The sequence below is a fragment of the Eptatretus burgeri genome, chromosome 3 (genome assembly GCF_056783735.1).
Source record: "Eptatretus burgeri isolate ZD-2024b chromosome 3, Ebu_testis_v1, whole genome shotgun sequence".
Lineage (NCBI taxonomy): Eukaryota > Metazoa > Chordata > Myxini > Myxiniformes > Myxinidae > Eptatretus > Eptatretus burgeri.
Genome location: NC_140963.1, coordinates 77534071 through 77560686, shown reverse-complemented (window position 1 = coordinate 77560686; position 26616 = coordinate 77534071). Strand labels below are relative to the sequence as shown.

At 44.9% G+C, this 26616-nt stretch overlaps 1 protein-coding gene across 6 annotated transcripts in view; it reads right to left on the bottom strand.

The window, feature by feature from the left end:
* The window catches only part of LOC147030239 (uncharacterized), a 150325-nt gene that overhangs the window by 69194 nt on the left and 54515 nt on the right, over positions 1-26616 (bottom strand). The window contains exon 1 of one of the 6 annotated variants that reach the window (XR_015056272.1): positions 14541-14694. The exons of 3 other annotated variants lie outside the window; for them this stretch is intronic. The gene's annotated coding sequence lies outside the window, so the exon portion shown is untranslated. Of the gene's footprint in view, positions 1-14540; positions 14796-26616 lie in introns of those variants that run through there. 2 more of the 6 variants (XM_085874097.1, XM_085874095.1) reach the window with 2 other exon arrangements.

Here is a 26616-nt window from a genome sequence, read left to right as displayed (position 1 = left end):
AGAGAATCTCCACAATTTAACATCACTGGAGAGAATCTCCACATTTTAACATCGCTTGAGAGAATCTCCACATTTTAACATCCTGAGAGAGAATCTCCACAATTTAACATCGCTTGAGAGAATCTCCACATTTTAACATCCTGAGAGAGAATCTCCACAATTTAACATCGCTTGAGAGAATCTCCACAATTTAACATCGCTTGAGAGAATCTCCACATTTTAACATCGCTTGAGAGAATCTCCACAATGTAACATCACTGGAGAGAATTTCCACATTTTAACATCGCTTGAGAGAATCTCCACATTTTAACATCGTGAGAGAGAATCTCCACAATTTAACATCGCTGGAGAGAATCTCCACATTTTAACATCGCTGGAGAGCATCTACACATTTTAACATCGTGAGGGAGAATCTCCACAATTTAACATCGCTGGAGAGAATCTCCACATTTTAACATCGCTTGAGAGAATCTCCACAATATAACATCACTGGAGAGAATCTCCACAATTTATCACTGGAGAGAATCTCCACATTTTAACATCGCTTGAGAGAATCTCCACATTTTAACATCGTGAGAGAGAATCTCCACAATTTAACATCGCTGGAGAGAATCTCCACATTTTAACATCGCTTGAGAGAATCTCCACATTTTAACATCGCTTGAGAGAATCTCCACAATTTAACATCACTGGAGAGAATCTCCACATTTTAACATCGTGAGAGAGAATCTCCACAATTTAACATTGCCAGAGAGAATCTACACATTTTAACATCGTGAGAGAGAATCTCCACATTTTAACATCGCTTGAGAGAATCTCCACATTTTAACATTGCCAGAGAGAATCTACACATTTTAACATCGTGAGAGAGAATCTCCACAATTTAACATCGCTGGAGAGAATCTCCACAATTTAACATCGCTGGAGAGAATCTCCACAATTTAACATCGCTGGAGAGAATCTCCACAATTTAACATCGCTGGAGATCAGATGAACCCTGCCTTGACCAATTTTAACATCGCTGGAGAGAATCTCCACATTTTAACATCGCCGGAGAGAATATCCACAATTTAACATAGGTAGAGAGAATCTCCACACAATTTAACATCGCTGGAGAGAATCTCCACACAATTTAACATCGCTGGAGAGAATCTCCACACAATTTAACATCGCTGGAGAGAATCTCCACACAATTTAACATCGCTGGAGAGAATCTCCACATTTTAACATCGCTGGAGAGAATCTCCACATTTTAACATCGCTAGAGAGAATCTCCACATTTTAACATCGCTAGAGAGAATCTCCACATTTTAACATCGCTAGAGAGAATCTCCACATTTTAACATCGCTAGAGAGAATTTCCACAATTTAACATCGCTGGAGAGAATCTCCACAATTTAACATCGCTAGAGAGAATCTCCACATTTTCACATCGCTAGAGAGAATCTCCACACAATTTAACATCGCTGGAGAGAATCTCCACAATTTAACATAGGTAGAGAGAATCTCCACATTTTAACATCGCTGGAGAGAATCTCCACAATTTAACATTGCTAGAGAGAATCTCCACAATTTAACATTGCTAGAGAGAATCTCCACATTTTAACATCGCTGGAGAGAATTTCCACAATTTAACATCGCTGGAGAGAATTCCACATTTTAACATCGCTGGAGAGAATTTCCACAATTTAACATCGCTGGAGAGAATCTCCACATTTTAACAGCGCTGGAGAGAATCTCCACATTTTAATAATCTCCACACTTTAGGCCTTTAGGGATTTCCACATTTTAAGATTCTCCAGATGTTATGAATCTCCACATTTTAAGAATCCTCCCATTTCAATATCGCTGGAGAGATTATTCACATTTTGAGAATCTCCACACTTTAAGGATTTCCACCTGTAAAGATTCTCCATGTTATGAATCTCCAACTTTTGAGAATCCCCACATTATAATATCGCTGGAGAGAATCTCCACATTTTGAGAATATGTTATAAATCTCCATATTTTCAGAGTCTCCACTCATTCAGGATTTCCTCATTTTAAGATTTTCCACATGTTAAATATATCTACGTTTATATAATCTCTCAATGTCATGAATCCCCACAAGTCACAAATCTCCACATATGAAGAATCTTCACATTTAAAGATTCTCCACATGTTATGAATCTCCGCATGTCCTGAATCCCCACACATCATGATCTCCATGTGTTAAGCTCTGCATATCCCAAATCACCCGCATTTCCCAAATCCTCGCAAATCATGATCTCTACATGTTAAGAATCTACATCTATTATGGATCTCCACATTTAAAGAATCGCCACATTTTAACAATCCCGACACATCATGGCCTAGCCAGGTTATACATCCCCACAGGTTATGAATCTCCACATGGGAAGACTTCTGGAAAGAATCTCCACCTATTCATGACCTCCACTTTTTAAGGATCTTCACATTTAAATAATTACGATATGTGAAGAATCTCCACATTTAAATTGATGCAGATGATCTACCCATTGTAACATTATTCAAGAGAATCTCCAAATTTAAACATCACTCAATAGAATATCGACATTTTAACCTTGCTGGAGAGAACCTTCACATTTTCACATCACTTGAGAGAATCTGCACATTTCAACATTGCTGGAGAGAATCTCCACATTTAAGAATTCCCACATTTTAACATCACTGGAAAGAACCTCCACATTTTAAGAATCTCCACATTTCAATATTGTTGGAGAGAATCTCCATATTTTAAGATTCTCCACATGTTATGAATTGCCACAATTTAAGAATCTCCACATTTCAATATCACTGGAGAGAATCTCCACATTTTAAGATTCTGCACATGTAATGAATCTCCACATGTTATGAATCTCCACACTTTAAGGATTTCCACATTTTAAGATTCTACACATCTAATGAATCTCCACATTTTAAGAATCTCTAAACTATAAGGATTTCCACATTTAAGATTCCCCACTTGTTATGAATCTCCACATTTTAAGAATCCCCACGTTGCAATATTTTTGGATAGACTCTCCACATTTTAAGATTCTCCACCCTTTAAGGATTTTCACATTTTAGGATTCCCCACATGTTATGAATCTCCACATTTTAAGAATCGCCACATTTCAATATCGCTGGAGAGAATCTCCACATTTTAAGAATCCCCATATTTTAACACTGGTGAACCTCCACATTTTAAGAATCCCCACACTTTAAGAATCCCCCATTTTAGCATCACTAAATATCCACATTTTAATAATCCCCACATTTCAATATCGCTGGAGTGAATCTCCACATTTTTTAAGAATCTCCATACTTTTAAAGATTTCCACATTTTAAGATTCTCAAAGTTAAGAATTTCCATATTTTAACAATCTCGACATGATAAAAAATCTCCGCACGTATCAAATCTTCGAATATCACGAACACCACATGTCATGTGCTACAAAGGTTATGAATGTCCACACGATAATACTTCTGGAAAGAGCATCTGCATTTTAAGAATCTACACATGTTAAAATCTTCACATTTTAAGAATCTCCTCAATATTAAAATGGTGGAGAGAATTTCCACATTCGAAGAATCTCCACAAGTTAGGAATCTCCGCATGTTAAGAAACATATCCCCCTTTATTACTGAGGCAACTTGCCCGCCTTTGTTCCAAAACACCGTTCAACCCGCTTTGCCCTTTTTATACCAAAAGAATGTGCTCCCTGACTATACCGAAAAAAACGTGGCCCTCCATTACGAATACCGAAGTGTGCCCCCCAAATTATACCAAAACAATGTGTTCAACACAATACTTAAACAATATGCCCCCCTTATTATTCCGAAACAACGTGCCCCCCATTATACCGAAACAATATGCCCCCCTTATTATACCGAAACAATGGGCCCCTCCATTAAGAATAGCGAATAGTGTCCCCCATTCTACCGAAACAATGTGCCCCCTTTATACCAAAACAATGTGCAATACTCTTTGCCTCCTTTCTTCCAAAGCAATGTGCCCTCCTTTATATGGAAGCAACGTGCCCCCCATTATACCGAAACAATGTGCCCCCTTTCACTCCCGCCCAACCACCGTGTGCTCCCTTATGACACTTCCACCTCTTTTTCTACCCTCTCCCACTTTGTCCCACATTCTCTTCATATTTCTCTCTCACATCATCCTCCCCTCTCTTCCTTACCTCAATTTTAACCAACCTCTCCCTTCCATCCCTTTTAACCCCACCAGTACCACGACCCCTCTACCCCAATTTGAAGTGCAAGATGATATCCTCACCAACTGTGATAAAACAACGCCAAGTAAAGAGTGCTTTTCAGAAGAGCAACAATTTTAAATAACTTCTTTACAACCTAACAAATGAGCCTCAAGGCAAGGGGAAGGGTCTGTGGAAGTGGAAAGAGTTGGGGTAAGTGGAGGGTCGGGGTAAGGGAGGGTCGGGGTAGGTTGACATTGAGAGTCGGGGTAAGTGGATGTTTGGGATCGGGGTAGTTTGAGTTTGAGGGTCGGGCTAAATGGAGGGTCGGAGAGAAGTGCATGTTCGATGTTTCAGCTCACCAAGACACGCTTTCCAAGCAATAACGCACTTTCCCATCGGACAGCACCTGCCTCATCTCTCTGTGCCTCACAAGAGCATGCAAATACAATCTGATGGGAGTGATAAAAAAGATAAACCCAAATATCAAGTTTTAAATCCACAAAATACAAACAGGGGACCTCGTGCTAATGGATGCCAATGTTAGAAAGAGTTTGAGAAACTTGAATAAACTAAGTGGATCCCAGCAGACACGGTCAAAATGCCAAGGTCGTTTCCATGACACGAGACAGAATCAAATCCGCTCCGTCACGATAAATGTTCACAGAATGCAGGGCCTAGTTCCACTCCCATGCGACCTTCTGCTACAGATAAACACAAGGGATTCCAAGGAAGCTCGACATTCAGATCCCACAGGCTGCACCACAAAGCATCGTGTGCATGTACGTGTGTCTCTCTCGTCTCTCTCTCGTCTCTCTCTCGTCTCTCTCTCTGTACACCATTGCTTTTATTGGGAGGTCAAATCCTGGAGGTTCTTCTTTGAGGTCAGTATGAGTTTAAACCGGATGTCAGGGCCATCTCGCTACACATCTCACCTGTGCATTTGATTCTGTTTGGCATCCTGGCCTGATTTCAAAATTGTCAATCGTTGAGGGTTCTCTCCTGGACTGCCTTCCAGATTCCTTGTGTGCTCATAAGCAGCGTGTTGCTTTGGATGGTGTTCTCTCCCATGTTCTACCACGAGAGGCCGGAGTCCCTCAATGTATACTTCTGGGACCAATCCTGGTTTGCTATACATTACTGACATCTCTCTGTGATTGGGAAATCCATTGTACCAATTTGCAGACTACTCCATGTGCAGGATAGTTCCTCAACCCTCCACCAGGCAGGCTGCCACAGTAGTCATCTGCTGGTGATCTCGCAAGACATAAGCAACTGTTCCTCTATCTGGAACAATTATTTTAGTGACTAAGAGACAGATATTCTTACGATGTCCTTCCTTAAGGACGGGCAGGTAAATCTCCAAATTTATTTCTGTAGTTAGCCTCTGGGAGTGGTATCGTTTCCAGAACTCTTTGAAATCAGATCTGATGAACCCTGCCTTGGGCAAATGATGTCTCCAAGCTGACACCACGATGTAATTCTCTGGTTATAACAGTGTACTAGGCCTTCATCCAAGTTGTCAGGGAATATGGCTTCCAACTGTGGATTGGTGCAGCTGATTACCACCTTTCCCACCTTTCGGCTGCGGAATTGAAAGCCCGACAAGTCATTGGCATGTCATGACAAGAGAAGTATTTTCAGAGATTACTTGCTCAACACAGGTAGGTTGGTGGTCTTGCAGTCGTTTTTTTTACTGGTTTCATTCTGGTCTTCCTTTGCTTTCCCCAGCTTCTCTTCTTCAAATGTATGCTCCCCTCTCCCACCATCCAAGCTCACATACATTCTGCCAGAAACCCTGTTCATGTTATTTTCTCCAAGTGTAAACTTAACATCCACCTCCATTCAAGTTCACCAGTCAGTTGTCTCGAGCTTTTCCCTCCAGGCCTTCTTGTCTGCTGCTCACCACCACCTCATGGTCTCTCCCATTTCTACCCCTGAGCTTCACTAAACCCACCGGGGCTTTGTTCCCACTTTCAACCACTATTCTTCCTCTTGTGCTGTGATGCATCGAGATGATTTTTGCCCAACTATTTTCCCTTCACCTCATTATGTCTGCCGACCATTTGTCCCCCTGTTTTGATACTCTTGCATGACCTTCAATACATGTAAGATTATTTTTCATTATATCTCGCGTTTTTGAGAACTCTGGCTGTGCTCCGGAAAGGTTTGTGTGATTTAAGGCAGGAATATGGTGAGCAGACAAATCATCAATGATCAATTCATCAAGTTGAAGGTGATGACAAGTCCTTTTGACAGTTGTACCTCACCATACATTTTGATACTCTCTCTTCGTTCCAGTTCCCTCATGGGGCTGGCTGCCTCTGGTAGCCAATTTCCGGATAGTGCAGCAACTTTCGTCCCTGATCTTGCAGTGGGTCTGCTGAGTATCTGGTGAAGGTGGCTGCATTGTTCAACTGTAAGCATGGAGGCGTAATCAGAAAAATAATTTGGAACTTTTTCAGGGTGCTGGTACACAATGGCCAACTTTAAAGAAATACACCTTGAACGTATATCAGCAATTGCTGGCAGAAGGGACTCCAGCTTTAAGTCCCATCTGAAGGGCTGCTTACTCGCTCGTGCAGTGCCCTGCCTGCGAAACACCAGAGCAGCAGTTCAGTCGTGTTGGAATGTACCCCAGACAAAACAGCTCAAAGGAGAGTGCGTTACCTCTGAACTATTCTGTCAACCATTGTTTCCGACACTCGTTCCACACCGTGCTATTTGATAATCGTACCACAGCTTCCTCTGCTTTTTCATACGTCGGCCTACCCTTGCTAAAACATCAAGGTGTGACAGCGGCTTGATACTTCGATGTCTAGTGTGGTTATGACACTTCGATGTCTAGTGCGTAGGCCGATGGCCACGAGCTATCAATTATGTTTTCCTCTTTTCCTCTTCATGAGCAAACTATTCACAGATTTTACGTCATTCTTGATTTCATTGTGAATTCTCTCGTTCTGCAAAATGTTTTAAAATTGGATTAATATTGTGATGGTTATAAAACCAACTATTTTCCAACTAAAACCCGGGTGAACGAACATTTATGAGACGGAGAGTTCCCTCGTTAACCCTCTCGTACAGCATCACACACAACCACATTCTGAAACACAGCACTGCAGACAACCACTATTCAGACGACAAAGGAGATAACATTCTTGCCTTTTCAAACGTGCCTGGCGGGAAAAACCGTTAATAAAACAGACTCGACTCAGGGGAGGACTCCATCTCGGGGATGATTGACAGCGAAAGGAGGCATTGGCTGGCGAGCACACCAATGAGAACGTGCAGTTTCATGTCAAAGGGAAAGCCACGACCTTTGCTCCCGGGAACTCCATCTCCCAAGAACTCTGATTGCCCAAGATTCTGCTCCTGTCAAGCTGCTTAAAAAGCGGAATGACAGACAGATCGTGGCTGCTGAAAAGCGCTGGGGACCCTAGACAACCTGCCTGCTTGTTCATGCTGAGGAAGGAGAGATGACTGTTGAAGTCTGAAGGAAGGCCGAAGCCAGGACCAGTTGCGCTGAAACCAGGATAAACTGCGCCAGACAGCGCTGGGAGAAGGGAGCAGCGCTGATCGAGCACGAGGCAGAGCAGTGAGAGTGAACGAGTCGGGAGGTCTCTAGCATAGGGAAATAGCTCCAAACTGACATACACTTCTTTCGCCTGATATCTCTCGAATAATTGCTCATTCTTTTTCAGCTAGACTCACGAAGAGCATCACAATTATAAAGAGCTATCAGTAACTTTCCTCTTAATCCTTTCAGGTGAGGCTTTACATACACACCTCATGTTTTCCTCTCGGCATACATCGCCCACATTGTCTCACTTGCATCTATACCCTTCTGCTTTCCTTACCCGCCTTTTTCCTCATTTGTTTCCCATTTCAGGATTGGCCCACGCCCATCGATGTGTGCCATGGTGAGTCAAAGGCTGAAACAATGCCTTGCTCTTCTTCTATCATCTTTTCTTCATATTTACGTTTCCGTGGTATGATTCTGCTAGCACCATGTGTAGTGGGTTAAGGTAAGGTTGAAGAAGGGGAATTAGCACAAAGGATTAGAATCTGTTCTTTTTTGTGCTTTTTCGATTGTTTGCCTGTGAATATGTGACTTTCATGACTGATTATGTTGTTCTTGTGAATATGTGTTTGCTTATTTGAGTAAACGGTTCGTCTCCATCAAGCCTGTTTTGGCTCATTCGCTTTTTGGTTTGATTTAGTGCATAAGACTACATAGACGAGAAGTTCTGCCCCATTGATTGCCTCCACCATTAGCCAATGCATATTTACAGTTCCGCTCGGCCATACATAATAAAAAGATCCGTTGCACTGGGGGTACGTACTTCAATTGGCATTGCCAAACCACCGGAAAGGTAATGCACTTGTAAAAGAGCAAGGACCCTGCCAGGTTTGGCAGTATCAACCGGTATCGTGAGTTGCTTGACAACCTGATGGGCTGTGGACTTATCCACAGCGTGGTGGCCTGCAGGGCTGGAGGTTGGGAAGAATCTGAGAAGTCCTTCTCTTTGTGAACCCGAAACCCTGGGTTCCATAACAATTGGTGTCTGGAGTGCGGATGCGACTCCCTCTGACATCAAATGTAATATTTTACGTCAGGAGTGAGATCATACCTGGGGAGCTATCAGTGGCACCCCAAAATAGTAACAAAGCATCGTGAGGGTGAAATTTTATTCTAAAATTATACAGCTATGTCGAGCCAAAGCAAGCAGGACCAGTTAGGCTTGGAGGAGGATATGTTGGAGCCCATGGGCCAGGAAGCTGTGAATGAAAGTAACATTGTGAGAGAGGGACTAGTCGGGGACGTACTAGAGGTTCCCAAAGTGGTTGAGGACCCCCACCACTACCCCCATACCTACCCCCTGGAAAATTGGGTGCCAATGGCACAGGGCAGCAGGTCACCATCATCAGCACAGTTCAACATTGACCGGCTGATAACCATGTATGCCCAAATGTTCAGCCAAATAAAGAGTGATCAAGTAGACAGGTATCTGGTTGCCATGAGGGCAGGATGGGAGGAAAAGGTGACAGGACAGGCTGGCATGAGAAAATGGACGCCCAGGACACAAAGGTGATGTGCAATGCCGGACGGGCAGAGACTATGCTGGCAGACTAAGGCAGTGACAAGGGAACAAAGGAGCTGGCCGTGGGGAGAAGAAATGCGGCATGTATGCGGGATGTGTAGTCCATGATGGTGACCAGTGAGACCAGTGTTAAAGTCGAGGGGGCACCAAGAACAGCGCCATTACGGGTGAAGAGAAAAACGGAGCCACAGGAGGTAGGAAAACCAGAACTGGAACGCGAGGTAGATAGTTTATTTAGAGAGCGGAATCACAATAATTATTTAAAATAGAGGTGGGAACGGAAGAAATAAAGAGTGCCGAAGAGAGGAGATTGGGGCACATGTGGTGATGGGTTCATTGCAGGGTGTGCATGACCCCACAGGTATGCACATTTCCAGATCATGAGATGGAGCCAGCATTTGTCGAGAACAGGTACGTCAACAAACACCCTAACGGTGTGAATGGGGAGTGTAGGATTATGAGGAGACTTACCACACGGGTGTATGCATACCTGCGGGTGTTATTGCACGTGTGCAGTGTGCAAGTCCTGCAGGCATGTCGGCTGAACTCGCATCCGGGTTGACGTCAAAGATCTGGGTGGTGGAGATGGTGCCGCCGTCTCGTTAGTTGCAATGCTTTGGCAAGCAGTGAGCAGATGTGCCGTGTTGTTGAAGTTGCTTGGTGCATGCTGCCTGGCATGGGTGTTGGGGGGGGTGGGGGGTGAGTGCACAGGTGAGGACGAATTGCTGTCCGAACTCATGTTCATGGCATGAACGTGTGCAGCGGAGATCGAACCACCAATTGGTGAGGCACGTGCTTCAGTGCACGCTGAGTCACCGGTGTGGAAGATCGAAGCCACGTGTTCCATGCATGCCGGCATGAGTGAGTACACTTGCAAGAGAGCGAGTGAATGGGTAGCACCAGTGTGCATGGACGTGGTCAGTATGCATTGCAAGGAGGTTGAAGGAATGTGTATGGGGAAGCCATTAGTGACTAACGGTGTAGAACTTGAATGAAAACGGCTTCACCAGAGGGTTTTTGGTTTGGGTCCGGTTCGAGCCGACCAGATGGGTGCAGAAGGCACTGCACGTGAGAGCATGCGTGCAGGCCACTAGCCAACAAGCTATCGTGTGCAGCCTGTGGCTGCTGGTTGCATCATTTTCTGGGAGCGTGGCTGTGCTGCTGATGCAGTGCCCTCTATTACCAGTACTCTGGTACTAATTTTACTGACTGCGGAAGGATGACAAGCTGAGTCAACCCCACCTAGTGTTAATTCAACTGTCCAGGGGGCTCAAACTCAACACCCAAAGATCTTCAGCCAGCCACCTTAAGCGTTAAGCCAACACCAGGCTTTACAGGCCGGCCACCCTTTGCATAGATAGATAATGTGATTATGAATAATACTCCCAACGCGTTATACCCAACCCGGCAGTTGAAAGCGAAACGCAGCTGTTTGGGTGCATTTCATCGCCGGGAAGCCCAATAAAGAGGAACAGAACAGCAAAGCAATATTTGGGTAATGGGAGATCCCAAAAGAGCCTTGAAGGAAAGGAACTTGGAATTAGGCAAATTCTCGCGATGTCCCCACACTAATTGGCGGGTTAGTGGGGACACCGCAGACTGCATGCAGGTTAGGGGGACACGTGGGGGCCCGGGGTTGTGTGTGCGTCAGGCTGTCAGGCATGCAGGAGAAATGGCCATGCAGAAACACAGTGTGATGCACTCTGCACAGGATTTTTTTCACGGGGGGGGGGGGGTGCTAAGAACACAGTATGGGGGCAGTGCTAAGAAAACAGTATGGGGACTGTGCGAAGAACACAGCCGGCGGCATGGACGTGACCACCGTGTCTGCGGGTGGGAGCTCTAGGGCCATTGTCTTTATCTATAAATGCGCATAAGAAATCGAGAAATTATTTGAATATACGAAGTCATCACTCTCCGGAAGCCCGTACGTTGTAATCCGTAATGGGGAACGTGGCTGAGCTTCTCTTCCCCATCGGCCACGCCCACGCAACAACGTGTCTTCCCATTGGTTGGTAAATAAATGGCCATAACTTGGGAAGCACTTGTCCGATTAATATCAAACCTTGAAAAGGCACATCCTCAGGTCCCCAGCAATATACCTGGCAAGTTTCAATTAGATCGGACGAGAGGTTGTCGAGAAACAGCGGTCACACACAGCGGTCTAGTGGTGCAATTTGTGCTCCTTGTAAGTCCCGTGAGAACACTACGGGAGGTCATGGCATGAGTGGTGTGTCAGGCTGCGGCATGCATTGCAGTGTCAGGTTCCCCAGCACTCGTGCAATGGAATGAAGGCCGGAGCCTGCGTCTGTGGGGGAGCCATGTGACCCAGAGTGAACAATTAATGTATAGGGCATCCGAGAAACTGAGTAGGCGGATGACAGGAACTGGACAATTATCGGATTTGAGGGGTTAGTGATGTGATTGAAATTTACGAAATGGGATTTTAATTACTTTTGCAATTCGAAGACAGTAGCTTAGCACCTTTCTTTTTCTTCCTCGTTGTCCAGAATTGAGTAATGAATGGAGGAATGTTTGTTAAGAGAGCAATGAGGTGTGTGGAAAATTTTTGAAGAGAAAAAGCTCGAGTGAATGGTACAAGGAGGGTGCTTGGTGTAGCAGTGTACACCCCTCTGTGGAGAGGAACCCTTGCCTGCATTGGTGTTAGACTAGAGGAGGTTCAGATGTTTTGGTACAGGATGTTGTTCTGTGGTTGGAGCTGTGTGGAGGGAGTCTTTTTAATTGCAAAGTTGCAATGGTGTTTTTGATGGCTGGGAGTGTGGCACGGAGAAGGTCGGTATTGTTAAGAAGAGCACCCTGGGCGCAGAGAGCCCATAGATGCCAGCCAAATTTTGATGGGCCCAGGTACCCAGGGAAGGGACCCCGAGCGCCAATTGCCAGTGAGGGCATCGGGAAGGAAACCGGCGAGAACTCCCCGCAGATTTTGGATTGGAGAGCAGGTAAGCTTGGTAGCAGCCCCAGAGGTCCAAGGGTGACATGTGCGAATTTCACAGGCAGGTCGGCCTGCAGGTGGAGTCACGCTGCCTGTGGTTGTGGGGAAACAGTGCAATGGCTGATCGAGCACGAGGCAGAGGTGCAAGAGTAAATCAGCCGGGAGATCTCCAGCATGGGGAGATAGCTCCACACTGGCATACACTTCTTTCGCTTGCTGTCCCTCTAATAGTTCCTAATTCATCAAGCTAGACTCAAGAAGAACATCTCAATTATAAAGAGCTGTTGGTGACTTGCCTCTTGACCCTTCTGTGTGAGGCTTTTCATACGCACCTCATGTTTTCCTCAAAGCATACATCTCCCACATTGTCTCACTCGCATCTAAACCTTTCTTCAACGGCCATGTCCTGTGTGTAGCTGATTATGGTAAAATTGTAGAAGGGAAATAAGCGCAAAGGGTTAGGATCTGTTCTTTTGTGCCTTTTCTTGATTGTTTGCTGTTCCTGTGAATATGTGCCTTTAAATGACTGATGATTGTGCTTGTAAATACATTTTTGCTTATTTTGGGTAAGCGATTTGTCTCCATCCTGCCGTTTCATCTGATTCTCTTTATTGGCTCAATTTAGCATGAAAGACGAGGTGGATGGGAAGTTCTGCCCCATTGATTGGCTCTGCAATTAGCCAGAGCGAACTCACGGTTCCAATCGGTAAAAAAGTAATAAGTAGACGGGTGTGCACTGAGGGTATGTACCTCAATTGGTATCGCCAAACCACCGGAAAGGTAACATGTTTGTAAATGAGCGAGGACCTTGCCAGGTTTGGCACTATCAACCGGTATCGGTTGTTTGACAGCCTGACGGGCCACGGATTTATCTGCAGCTCGGCGGCCTGCAGGGCTGGAGGTCGGGAAGAGTCCAAGAAGTCCCCCTCGTGGTGAATCCCGAACCCCGGTTCCGTAACAATACGATAATGGGCACAGGAGCTATTAAATGTACGCCGTAAGTAGAGGATAAAGTACAATACTTTAGAATCAATTATATATTTGCTACATAACTGAGCAACTGAATCGGTATCAACACAGTAAAAAAAAAATGTAAGTCCTGCACAACACATACGTAGCCACAATACCATGCACACCATCTCGTCGTGAATTGCTATTAAAACCCTCCTTTAGGTTTATTTTATTGACCCCAAAGAAAGTGGTAAAAAGACCCTGGTAAACTCCAACCCAGAGCTCCTGGGTCTCCAATCTCATGCACAATCCAACGAGAACATTCAATGAGATTACAAGTAAAACGGTAAATAAAAGCAACAAAACCATAGAAGGTCTGTATAAACAAGCCACTGATACCAACTAAACAAGGAGAGGGTTGTGCACAAAATTGGGGAGTCGACTTTGATCAATTGATGGTTGGCTGTGCTTTTGAATAATGGATATAGGGGAAAAAAAGAAGAAAGAGAGAGAGGGAGAGAGATAGATATGGAGGGGGATAGGGAGAGAGACGAGAGACGGGGAGAGAGGGGGAGAGAGGGACAGAGACGAGAGATGGAGGGAGAGAGAAGGGGAGTGAGGGATGAGAGAGAGAGAGAGAGAGGGGGAAAGGGAGAGAGAAAGTGGGAGAAAGAGTGAGAGAGAGAGAGAGAGAGAGAGAGAGAGAGAGAGAGAGAGAGAGAGAGAGAGAGAGAGAGAGAGAGAGAGAGAGAGAGAGAGAGAGAGAGAGAGAGAGAGAGAGAGAGAGAGAGAGAGAGAGAGAGAGAGAGAGAGAGAGAGAGAGAGAGAGAGAGAGAGAGAGAGAGAGAGAGAGAGAGAGAGAGAGAGAGAGAGAGAGAGAGAGAGAGAGAGAGAGAGAGAGAGAGAGAGAGAGAGAGAGAGAGAGAGAGAGAGAGAGAGAGAGAGAGAGAGAGAGAGAGAGAGAGAGAGAGAGAGAGAGAGAGAGAGAGAGAGAGAGAGAGAGAGAGAGAGAGAGAGAGAGAGAGAGAGAGAGAGAGAGATTGGGGGAGGGGTGAGATATTCACAGGGCATTACCATGGACCACTGAGATCTCCTTAACTTATAAAAAAAAACAACAATCCATAGTGGGAAGCTTGCAAATCAGCATTTTTAGCAAGCGAGAGAGCACAGCATCAAAAACGCCTGGCGAACCATCACTAAGCATGGCTCTCACCCCGTGAAACCTCCAGGGGCCCGTTCATCTCGCCTCTGCCTCTGGCAGTAGAGATTCCCACCACACTCCCCCTCCCACACACCCAGACATAACCTCATGGCTTCAAGACTCACGCTGATGCAAGGAGCTGGGAATGCATAGCGGCCACAAAGCAGGGAGAAGATGGTCACCGTGGATCAAAAGCTAATGGCACAACAAGAAGAGTGTGCCTCCTGCCAGATACTGTAGCTTCCAGGCTAGTGCAAAACCACCCCTTGACTCTCCCTCCCCTCCCCCAATATGTGTTCCTGTTCGTCCAACCCATCCTCTCTGCACCACTTTGGCCCTCCCACACCTTTTTTCTCTCTCTCCCTCTCTACATCTTTACATCTGAGTGATCCTTGGACAAAACGGAGGTTGTGGACCCACTGTTCAGAGAGGTTTTGGGTTTACAGAGTCAAAACCTCGTCCATGAACAGGGCTCAGAGATTATTCAGATGGTCATTCCGTTATTAGGTCAGTTAATTGGATTGATCGTATCATATTGGACATTGGTGTGGTCGGTGTGTCGTGAGAGTCTATGTTTTTAATTTTTTTGTCTTAGAACTGTGTCAAAGTGTTTACTCTTTGTATGGGAATTCTTAAGATATCTCTGTCTATATGTCTTTGTCTGCCTGTCTGTCTGTCTACCTCTGTGTCTTTGTCTGTCTGTCTCTATCTGTCCATCCCTCCCTCATACACCATCATGTAAACACGAGTCCATGACCCCGATCCTTCCTCTAACACCCTCAATTCGTTCTCTGCACATTGAAAGCACTGTTTGTTATGAGCTCAGCTGAGTGAGCCAAGGCATAATAAATGTTGGCAGGTGGAAGGAGCATATCATTATTTCAGTCTGAGAGGACATTGCAATGGAGATGAAGGAGACCCACAAGAGAAGGTATAATGCTGATATGTGGGGGCTTGAGTTTTGGGAAATCATTGGTTGGTTAAAGTGTGGGGTGGGGGAGGACAGTTTGCATATGCTGTGCGTATGAGTACCTACCTGCCTTGGGAATTAGAATTACTTAAAACCAAAAAGGTCCATGTCCCATGACACAATGTGTTAGGCTGACTGAGGCTGTGACTTTCCAAAGGTTTCTGAGCATTAGGGAGACAGGTGGCTTGCATTGGTAAGGACAGCAGACACATGCATCGGCTGTGACATTACCAGGTTACCAGCAGGCTGTGGACTTAACAGCAGGTGGCGATCTGCAGCCATCACGGCAGGGTGATGTAAACAATGATAACAAACAAAATGAGATTATAATAAGGACCCATCTATGTCAGGTGAGATCGCAAGTGTGTGCAGCACATGGCTGGGAGTTTGCATCATTTCTAGGGGAATGTGGCTTGGCTACTAATGCAATGCTCACTGTATGTTGGGGCAGAAAATTTTAATTTGTTCAGGGTGTCACTCAAAAATCACCTAATCTTCGCCGAAAGACACCTTGGCATCTTTAACGTTCACCAGCTAATGCCAGCAGACGGGATACCTGGCTTAACTTCAATCTGATGGACCGTGGTGCTTGTGCTGCAAAATACCAGGATGACAGTTTATCGTTGGGTTGGGAATGTAACCCAAACTATACTGTTCAAAGAGCGAATATGCCATTTAAAAGCTTTCCTACCAACCCTATCTTTGAGGTTAATCTGACTACATTGAATAAGGCAAGCGTGTGTGTGTGTGTGTGTGTGTGTGTGTGCGTGTGTGCGTGTGTGCGTGTGTGCGTGTGTGTGCGTGTGTGCGTGTGTGCGTGTGTGCGTGTGTGCGCGTGTGTGCGTGTGTGCGCACAACCTAAAACGTACATATGGACAACCCAAAAACATTTTTGCCGCTGGCGACCTTTTTTTTTCTTTTTTTTGTGTACCTTGTCGAGGCTCATACGAGAGCTAACACACAACGAACAACAAGGGCATGAGACGAGGTGCGGGAGTGGGAAGGACAAAACAGTGGGGAACAGAGACATGAGGAGATCTGTGGAAGGGAGAGGGATGGGACGGGGAACACGGGGAAAACAAGATGGACATTACAGGGACTTTCAGGAAGGAAAGCAGGGAATTTGAAGGAGGTGGGTTTGGGGTGGATTAACGGGGGTATAAAAGATTGAGGATTTGAATGGGGGATGATAAGAGGTGGTGGTGAACAGCTGTTTTGAATGCCTTGAGGGAAGAATGGGATTGAACAGAGTGAGAGAATTTATTCCAAAGGTGGGAAAAATGCGGAATGAAAGACTGAAGTTGAGCAGTGATTCTTGATTTTGGTAGATTTACCAGAAGGGGGTTGTTGGCAGACCTTGAGCGCCTTGCAGAAATATGGTGGGGATAAATCGCAGACAGAGCGGGGGGGGGGGGCGACACCGGAGAGGAGACGGTAGAAGTTAGAAGGACCACCGACCTGCCTGCGGTGAGAGAGTGAGAGGCCCAAAGACTCAGCCTCATCATGGGAGATGCCAATGATCCAAAATGCCTTGGTTTCCACAGCGTGAAGCCGAGAAAGATGGGAGGCAGGACTTTGTCAGCGGAGGCAGAAAAACACAACTGGGCCAATGTCCACCAAATTTTGCAAATGTGCTGGGGGTGCCCAGGGTCAGGTCATGGGCAAGAAAAAAAAAAAAAAAAAAAAAAAAAAAAAAAATTGCCAGAGAAGGGGGGGGGACTGATTTCATCAGTGAAATCTGACAAGTGCAAGTACATTACTGATCCCTACTGGCGACAGAGGGATTACTAGGCATGCCAAAAAATATATTTGCCCCACCTCCTACAATATCCCCCCACCCCAAAGTGCTCCTGCAGGGAACGAGAGTTTGTAGTTGCACAAAAAAAGCAAGTTGTTCCATGATGTGGAGCAAGTGATGTGCAACTCTTTAACCAAGTCATGACATTCACTAAAATACCATAAAATAGACTAAAAACAATTATATGTACGAGCAAATATGCCTTCCCTATTGACAGGTTAATTCCCATACCTTTATGGTGTATGTGGCGTATTTTATTATGACTTGTAAACCGGCTTCTTCCAGGTGGCGCTTCTACCAGGTGGCGATTATACTAGGCGGCGCTTCTACCAGGTGGCACATTTACATCGTTGGGATTCTACCCATCCTCTGCCTCAACTGCATGTCAGTATTATGTTTGGACCAAGTTCCAGGAAAGACTGGGCCCAATTTTCACTCCAGAATTCTTAATGATGTTAAGTCAGTATTTTGTTTGTTATTAATATCTCTCAAGTTGAATGTGGAGGTGCAATGAGGCCTTCCCAGAGTTCAAAGTATCCATCTCCATTTGTATTACATTTCAACACCTTAGCAAGGTTTATTTCACACTCCTTTGTGTCAGTCAATCAGTCAGGATACTGATGCAGACATAATGAACGAATTGGTCTGTTTCTATGTCCAAGTTACATTCTATGTCCTTATCCATATTAACTTTCCTGAGAACAGTGTTCCCAGGTTTGAGAGGATCATTAAGTCTACTGGATGAAGACAACAGCGGGAGAAGAGAGTGTTGAATCATACGCTTTAAATGACACCTCAGTTCTCTGTATTTTAAACCAAATCAAGAGGTTGTCAACAAGGCTTTCCAATTCCAGGAACAGAATAATTAATGTCCCTCCAGAGGAACCCTCTTCTTCATTCCCCATACTTTATTTATCGTTCAGTCATCCACTCGGTACCAGCACCACACTGCATAGGGAAATTTCATTTCAAGTCACATCACGCTGTGTCCACAACACTTTCATGTCATCAAATCTTTGACATACCTTCTGCCAATCACTGCACAGAGAACACCACAACATTAACGCAAGCAGTGGGTGCAGATAACATCGCTGAGCACTCAATGTATGTTTATACAGTGCCTATACAAAGTCTACACCCCTTTCATCATGTCACCACATAAGTGGATGGTTTAAATAATCTATCTATAATTCCAGCAATGTGTGTGTGTGTGTGTGTGTGTGTGTGTGTGTGTGTGTGTGTGTGTGTGTGTGTGTGTGTGTGTGTGTGTGTGTGTGTGTGTGTGTGTCCGCTGTTTCTCGACAACCTCTGGTCCGATCTAATTGAAACTTGCCAGGTATATTGCTGGGGACCTGAGGATGTGCCTTTTCAAGGTTTGATATTAATCGGACAAGTGCTTCCAAAGTTATGGCCATTTATTTACCAACCAATGGGAAGACACGTTGTTGCGTGGGCATGGCCGATGGTGAAGGGAAGCTCAGCCACGTTCCCCATTACGGGTTACAACGTACGGGCTTCCGGAGAGTGATGACTTCGTGTATTCAAATAATTTCTCGATTTCTTATGCGCATTTATAGATAAACACAATGGCCCAAGTTATGATCGTTTTCATATTAGACGGTGTATAAATTTCGGGAATATCAGAGTGCTGGTATGCTCTGAACCAGGAAGTAAATTTTTTCTCTCTCTTCTCTTTTTGTTTTTCCTTACCACGACATTGCAAAAAGGTAAAATACATAGGCCCTAATTGAATAATTGGGTATTAAAAATAAATTGTGAATAATCGTAACTGCGAATAATATCGAACTTCCGGGCCACGCACGTTCAGGCACGTGAGCGAAGAAACGGCCTGTGTGGTTTATTTATTTATTTATTTATTTTTTTTACGGGCACCTACTAGTAATAATAATAACAATAAACACCCCCTTTTAAAATTTTCACCTTTTCTTGCCTTAAAGCCTGCAATTAAATTGCATTCAATCAGACTTTTTCCACCTTTATTTACACATTAAGAAATACCACCCATCACTTCGCTGACGGTAATACTAAGGGGGGGGGGGTGAAGAGAGGAGTGAGGGAGACATAGCGGGGAGAGTGAAGAAGTGGAGGGGAAAGGAGAGAGGAGGGAGGGGGAGTGAGGAGTGAGGGGAGGGGGAGTGAGGAGGGGTGGGGGAAGGGAAGACAGTGTGAGGTGAGGAGATGGGAAGGCAGATGTGCCGTGGAGCATTAATTACAATTCATACTGTTTCATCAAAATGATTCTGCATATAACAACATAAAGATTGAAACAAAATAATGTTTGAAATCCATTTTCTACCTGTAATACTATAAACACGGTCTGAAGACAACCTCCTGTCCAGACAAATCCGGAGACAAACTCCCGTCCAGACATAAATACTGCACGGGCGCGTCCGCAGCCAAGCTGGCCAGAGACAAACACCGCCCGAACGCATCTGGAGACAAATACTGCCTGGAGCCAAACACCACCCAGACACTTCCAGAGACAAACACCATGCAGACAAGTCCAGAGACAGAGACAGACAGACAGAGAGAGTGAGAGAGAGGGAGAGAGAGAAAGGAGATGTAGGAGCAGGGTACTGCACTGTATTGGGAGGGGGTAGAGCAAGGATGGGGAAAAGAGAGAGAGAGAGAGAGAGAGAGAGAGAGAGAGAGAGAGAGAGAGAGAGAGAGAGAGAGAGAGAGAGAGAGAGAGAGAGAGAGAGAGAGAGAGAGAGAGAGAGAGAGAGAGAGAGAGAGAGAGAGAGAGAGAGAGAGAGAGAGAGAGAGAGAGAGAGAGGTCTAGAGAGAGAGAGAGAGAGAGAGAGAGAGAGAGAGAGAGAGAGAGAGAGAGAGAGAGAGAGAGAGAGAGAGAGAGAGAGAGAGAGAGAGAGAGAGAGAGATAGGGGAGTTAGCAGATGGAATATCTTATGCTTAATGAACCACACACACACACACACACACACACACACACACACACACACACACACACACACACACACACACACACACACACACACACACACACACACACACACACACCAGTTAATGAAATAAAATAACTTTATCCATAAAAGAGTTGCAGCTTAATGCAGGACAACCCTGGAGACATCGCAAAGTTCAATTGCCCGTGAAATAAACATTGCAGAAAATCTGCCATTTTGCCTGCTCGTCTGTGCACGTGTCATGTGGTACATCGGTCGACGCAAACGTTATAACTTTTTTTCAAAACGTCTGTTTTTTTAACCAGATTTGCTTTGATGCTCTGTGGAGCACCTCGTGAATCCTCCGAAAATATAGACACAGATCTAGCAGACGCTTTGGGTAGGCATTCCTTCTGCGGGACAGGGTGCATGGTCTCGTAGTGAATACATTCAATCATGTAGCTCAATGAAGCTGGTTAATTTTGTTACGTTCCTAAATTTTTTGATCACTCAATATAATTCTCCAAACAGTAGAAAAAGATAATTTTCATGCTTTGGAAATTTCACATTTTCTTGGCTATGTATGAAGGAGGGAACATTGCCTTACTTGCTTAAAGTAAATAGGTATATCGGCTTCGTTATAAGACTCGTTATTTCTTGAAATTATCAGATTTCGCAACATATTTCGACACTTATTTAGTCTGGACGATATCCGATCTTCAAAACCGAAATAATATGTCGATGATATACTTTATTTAGTCCATGAGAGTAGATCGTGGAAAATCATATCATATAATGCATGAAATCGCTCCAAGCTCCGAATTTGAAAACTTATAGTACTTATAAAAGCGATGCACCCAGTGATTCGTAGTTATGATGATGAACAAGCATTCAATATGAGTGAGGAAAGTGAAAAAAAAAAACTTTATCATTAAGAAATAGTTGCAGCCTGTTGCAAGTCAAGCTAAGGTTGAGCAGGCCAAAAAACATGGTGGCTTCAGACCCCAGCGAGGTTATCCAGGAAACGCCTTAAGACCGAGAGAGTGAGGTGGCCGAGGATCGCCTGATGGAAGAATATAATTAAATAATGTCGTTATTTATCTTCAAAAGGGGTGTTTTAATGAATCCAAACACCCAATTTTCACTCTTACACTTGCTTGGAGTTTTCTTCGTATGCATGCAAAGTTTCAGACTACGAGGTTTTATGATTTTGGAGTTATGGAGGAGACAAACATACTGACACCCACACATTGCCCTTTATTCGTATAGATGACATCGTAACCCACAACTTCCAAGTTAAAAACAAATTCTACAAATTTCAGAAAATTAATTAAAAAGACAAAACTAGAATATCTTGGTTGGATGAGTGTTCACCCCCCTTATAATGACAATTGTAAATTAGCTCAGGTGTAAAAAAAATCACCTTCAAAATCGCACACCAAGTTAAATGGTCTCCACCTGTGTTAAATTGTCGTGATTCTGATTATTTCAGAATAAAAGCAGCTGTTCCTGTAGGTTTTCTCTGCTGGGTAGTGCATGTCACAGCAAAGACTCAACCCTGTGCCTAAAGAGCTTTCAAGAGACCTCCAGGATAAAGTTGTGGAAAGGCACAGATCAAGGGATGGGTATAAAACTATTTCAAAGGCCTTGAATACCCCTTGGAGCACAGTCAAGACAATCATTAAGAAGTGGAAGGCGTATTGTACACCAAGACCCTGCCGAGATCAAGACGTCCCTCCAAACTGGGTGACGAAGCAGGTAGGAGACTGATCAGAGAGGCCACCAAGAGGCCAATGGCAACTTTGAAAGAGCTACAGGCCTTTATGGTAAAGACTGGTCACTGTGTGCATGTGACAACAATATCCCAAGCACTCCACAAGTCTGGCCTGCATGGTAAGGTGGCAATAAGGAAGCCATTACTCAAAAAAGACCACCTTGAGGCCCGTTTAAGGTATGCAAAAATCCACTCCAGAGATTCTGAAGCCTTGTGGCAAAAAGTTTTTTGGGGCTGACAAAACAAAGATGGAACTTTTTATCCGAAATGCAAAATGTTACAGTTGGAGCAAACCCAACACAGCACATCAACCAAAGAACACCATCCCTACTGTGAAGCATGGTGGTGGTAGCATCATGTTGTTGGGACGTTTCTCATTAGCAGGGACTGGGGCACTTGTCAGGCAAGAAGGGAAAATGGATGGAGCAAAATACCGAAAAATCTGAGAGGAAAGCCTACTGCCCTCTGCAAGAAAGCTGAAATTGGGACAGAAGTTCACCTTTCACCTTCACTAGAGTGCCTAAGGAACAAAAATATAAATGTCCTTGAGTGGCCCAGTCAGAGCCCTGACCTAAATCCAATTGAAAATCTGTGGCATGAACTGAAGATTGTTGTCAATCAAGGCACCCCATGCAACTTTACTGAGCTTGAACATTTTTGTGCAGAAGCAGCAAATATTGCCCAATTAGGGTGTGCAAGGTTGGTAGAGACCTATCGCAACAGACTCACAGCTATAATTGCTGTCAAAGATGCTTCCACCAAGTATTAACTCAGGGAGGTGGACAGTTATCTCACCAAGATACTCAAGTTTTGTATTTTTAATTAATTTTCTGTAATTTGTAGAGTTTGTTTTTCACGTGGAAGTTGTGGAGTACGATATGTAAATAAAGGTGGGAAAAGTGTGATTTAATGCAATTTAATTCCAGGCTATAAGGCAACAAAAGGTGAAAATATTGAAAGGGGGTGTAGACTTTCTATAAGCACTGCATATATAAATGATACAGAAATACCCACCCACATCTCTCACCTGTGAATGGAGAGACTAACCAATTCCATCCATCCATTGGGACCATACTCTGTGCAGAGCATTGGTGCTGCGTAAGCAGTCTCCTTGACTACTGGGCACAATTCTGAACGGATCACCACTCCGACACAGGAGACCAGCAAGCTGGTACTCATTTTGCCAACCTCAGAAGGATGACAGGCAGAGTCAACCCCACTTGGTATTAATTCAACAGTGAGTGAGATTTCAACTCATGGTCCTAGGATCCCAAGCCCACCACCCGAACAATTAAGCCAACACCAGGCATAATAACCAATTAGCTTTCACCTAATTAATTAAACCCAGGTGGCTAGGATTATACAAATAAATAGACTCCTCCCATGCTCTTCTCGCTGAAGAAGCTGCATAAAGCAACCATGAAAGGCTCCACAAGGTAATCCCTTTGCTGTTTCAAACCCTTCCCAGAGTTCTTCCACAGCTGTAAAGATGTTCACAAATAGGACACACAGGATAATCTCAATGCTACAAACCCCCTCAGTTGCCGGACCAGTTTCATTGCTTGTTGGCGAATCATCAGTGACAGCGCAGACAGAAATGCATATCTCCACAGCTCCGAAGCATGTACAACGTGTAAATGCCAAAAGCAGTCAACATATAAATGAAAAACGAAGACCCACCCACATCTCTCACCTGTGAATGGAGGGAATAACCAATTAGCTCTCACCTAATCAATTAAACCCAGGAGGTTCAGATAATAATATAAGCACGGAAGGACATAACGGACGTATAAGCATGGATGAATAGGATAATCTATCCACAGGTTGGGAGGGCTCTGTTGGTGACAGCACAGATAAGAGACAACTTGGTCCATGAATCATGGTTGATATATATATATATATATATATATATATATATATATATATATATATATATATATATATATATATATATATATTGTTGTGGTTTCTCGCCCGCCGGCGTGCGGACGACGGCGTTTAACCAAATTGCGGCCGTACGCCCACCAGACGAGCAATCCAGTCACAGCCTTCCGGATCAAACGCCGGAACCCAGTTCCGGGTGTGTTTTTAATCACACCATAGACCTGCCAACTCTCCTGTCCACGCACTACAGGGTCAATCGCCGAATTGTCGATATACCTAATTATTTGCGCAGACAGGAATGCCGGGGATCGATACCTCGGCGGAGGCCGGTACAAAACGAGTCACTTATCCACAGCTCGTTTTGTATGCGATTGCCGAGCGGTGGTTTATCGCCTGACCTCGCCGGACCCGATCACTTTATCGGCTATTAAAAAGCCCGCCAATATTCCGTACGCAGCGATGGCAACTCAAATGGTGAAAAAGACGCACGAACAAGTACATTGAGACAGGCACATTTATTTATACACGCGACGCAAGCAATGAAGCAATATACAAACAGTATGCAATGGGGGAATGGGGGTAGGGGACAGGAGGACCAAAGACCTACAGCCATTCTCTATTATTATTATATACAGTCACTTAAGCAGCCTGGTGTTGGCTTAGTGGTTAGGGTGGTGGCTTGGGATCCCAGGGTCCTGAGTTCAAGTCCCGTTGGCTGCTGAATTAACACCAGGGGGTTGACTCAGCCTGTCATCCTTCCGAGGTCGGTGAAATGAGTACCAGTGTACTGGTCCCGGTGTATGCCCCGGTAAGAATAGGTGTACCATATCCCTGTGTGTCGTAAGAGGCGACCAGGGTTGGCGTCAGGAAGGGCATCCGGCCATAAAACATTGCCTCAAGAAAAAGCCCAACCCCTGCACAGCAGGGAAAAATGGCTGTAAAAACGGTCATTTTTTTATACTTAAGCAGGTTTACTTAAGGACACGGCGCCACAGACACACACACAAAAGCCCAAAAGAAAATAAAGAAAGGAAGGAAGGAAAAATGTGACCGGGTGGTGGATCCTCGAGCTCGAGTCCTCCTCGATCCGACCCAGAGAGGCGACTCGCACACGATCCTGAGTGACTCTGCCACGACCACCGACCCCCTCAAAGTGCCTTCGATCCAGAGAGCCCAGAGCAATCCAGCTAGCACGATCCAGCGAGCGAGCCTGGAGCCTTAGCGTCCACACACACACACACACACACACACACACACACACACACACACACACACACACACACACACACACACACACACACACACACACACACACACACACACACACACACACACACACACACACGCCTCAGACCTTCTCTTCAGCGCTCGCGTTTCTGCCACCTCCAGAGACTCTCCTACAATGGCGCCAAGAGCGACCACTGCCGCGACTCTCCTCAGCACAAGCTCCCCCGTGCTCGCGTTGCGCCTCTTTATCACCAAGCCCCGCCCCCTTTTCACCTCCCGCCCCTCCTTCCAGCACGCGCGGGAAACTTCTCGAAGGAAGCATTTTCCCGCCAAATCGGGGACGCTCCCTCGCCGCTGTATTTGTCTTTTTCCACTTGCAGTGTGGAATCTCTCGTGTTGGCCACGGAGACGCCATTCGTTCGGGGGAGGGGGGAGGGAAGGGTCGTCTGCCTGCTTTCCCTCGACAAACCAGGCTTCTGGTAACCATTGTTGAGGTGGAAACGCGGTGGTGGTTACGGTGGTTGTTGTAATGGTGGCGTGGCTGGCGTTTTGTGGTGGTCGTGAGGGTGGTGTGGTTGGGCGGTGGTAGTTAAGGTGGTTGTTCTGAAGCGGCTGTTCGTTGTCTGTGGGGATGCTGGCAGTTGACGAGAAGGTGGTGGTGGTGATCGTGGTTGTTGTGGAGCGGTTGATAAGAGCGATGTTGGTGGTGGAGGTGGTTGTTGCGAAGCGGTTGATCCAAAATAACGATAGCAAAAGAAAAACGGCTAACTGAAGATTCACAGCCCTGCACACGAATAATTGCCTGTAAAACAACGGTGGGGAAATATATCTGAGCACAGACTTACCAGCATAACTGATCTAAGGACCTATATGGTGCTCTGCGAATTTCCACAGCCGTAATAATACATACATTATATATATATATATATATATATACATATATATATACATATATATATATATATACATATACATACACATGTAATTGAAGAGACTGAAGAAGTTGGTCCCACAGGTGGGGAAAAAAAGAGAAATGAATGCATGGTGGTGAGCAGTGAGTCTGGAAGTTTTATCAGAAGGGTGTAACTGGCAGACCGCGTGCACTTTCCCGAAAATACAGGAGGGGGGAGGAGCAAGGAGAGGGTAGAAGGTGGAAGACAAGAAATGATGTGGTGGAAGACAAAAAGATCACTGACCTGTCTGTGATGTTAAAGTGAGGCCCAGAGACTCATTTCCATCCTCCTCAGTTATATACACATATCATAAGTGACATATTATACACACTAATATCACACACACACACACACACACACACACACACACACACACACACACACACACACACACACACACACACACACACACACACACACACACACACACACACGGAGGTGGATACTTTAAGACCAGGTAGTTGGGAATCCTGAAAAGGCTGATGTTAAACTCTTCTCCAGATTTACCTTACAACTGACTATTATAGCCTCAAGCATATGGTTTTTTTAAGGTTTATTTGCTTTTACACTACTAAATTTCCTTTCAACCATTTATTTACCTTAGCAAGTGGTTCCACGTTTCAAGGGACCATAAATCCCCAACAAAGACTTCCCAATTAATGTGTCCCTTTCAT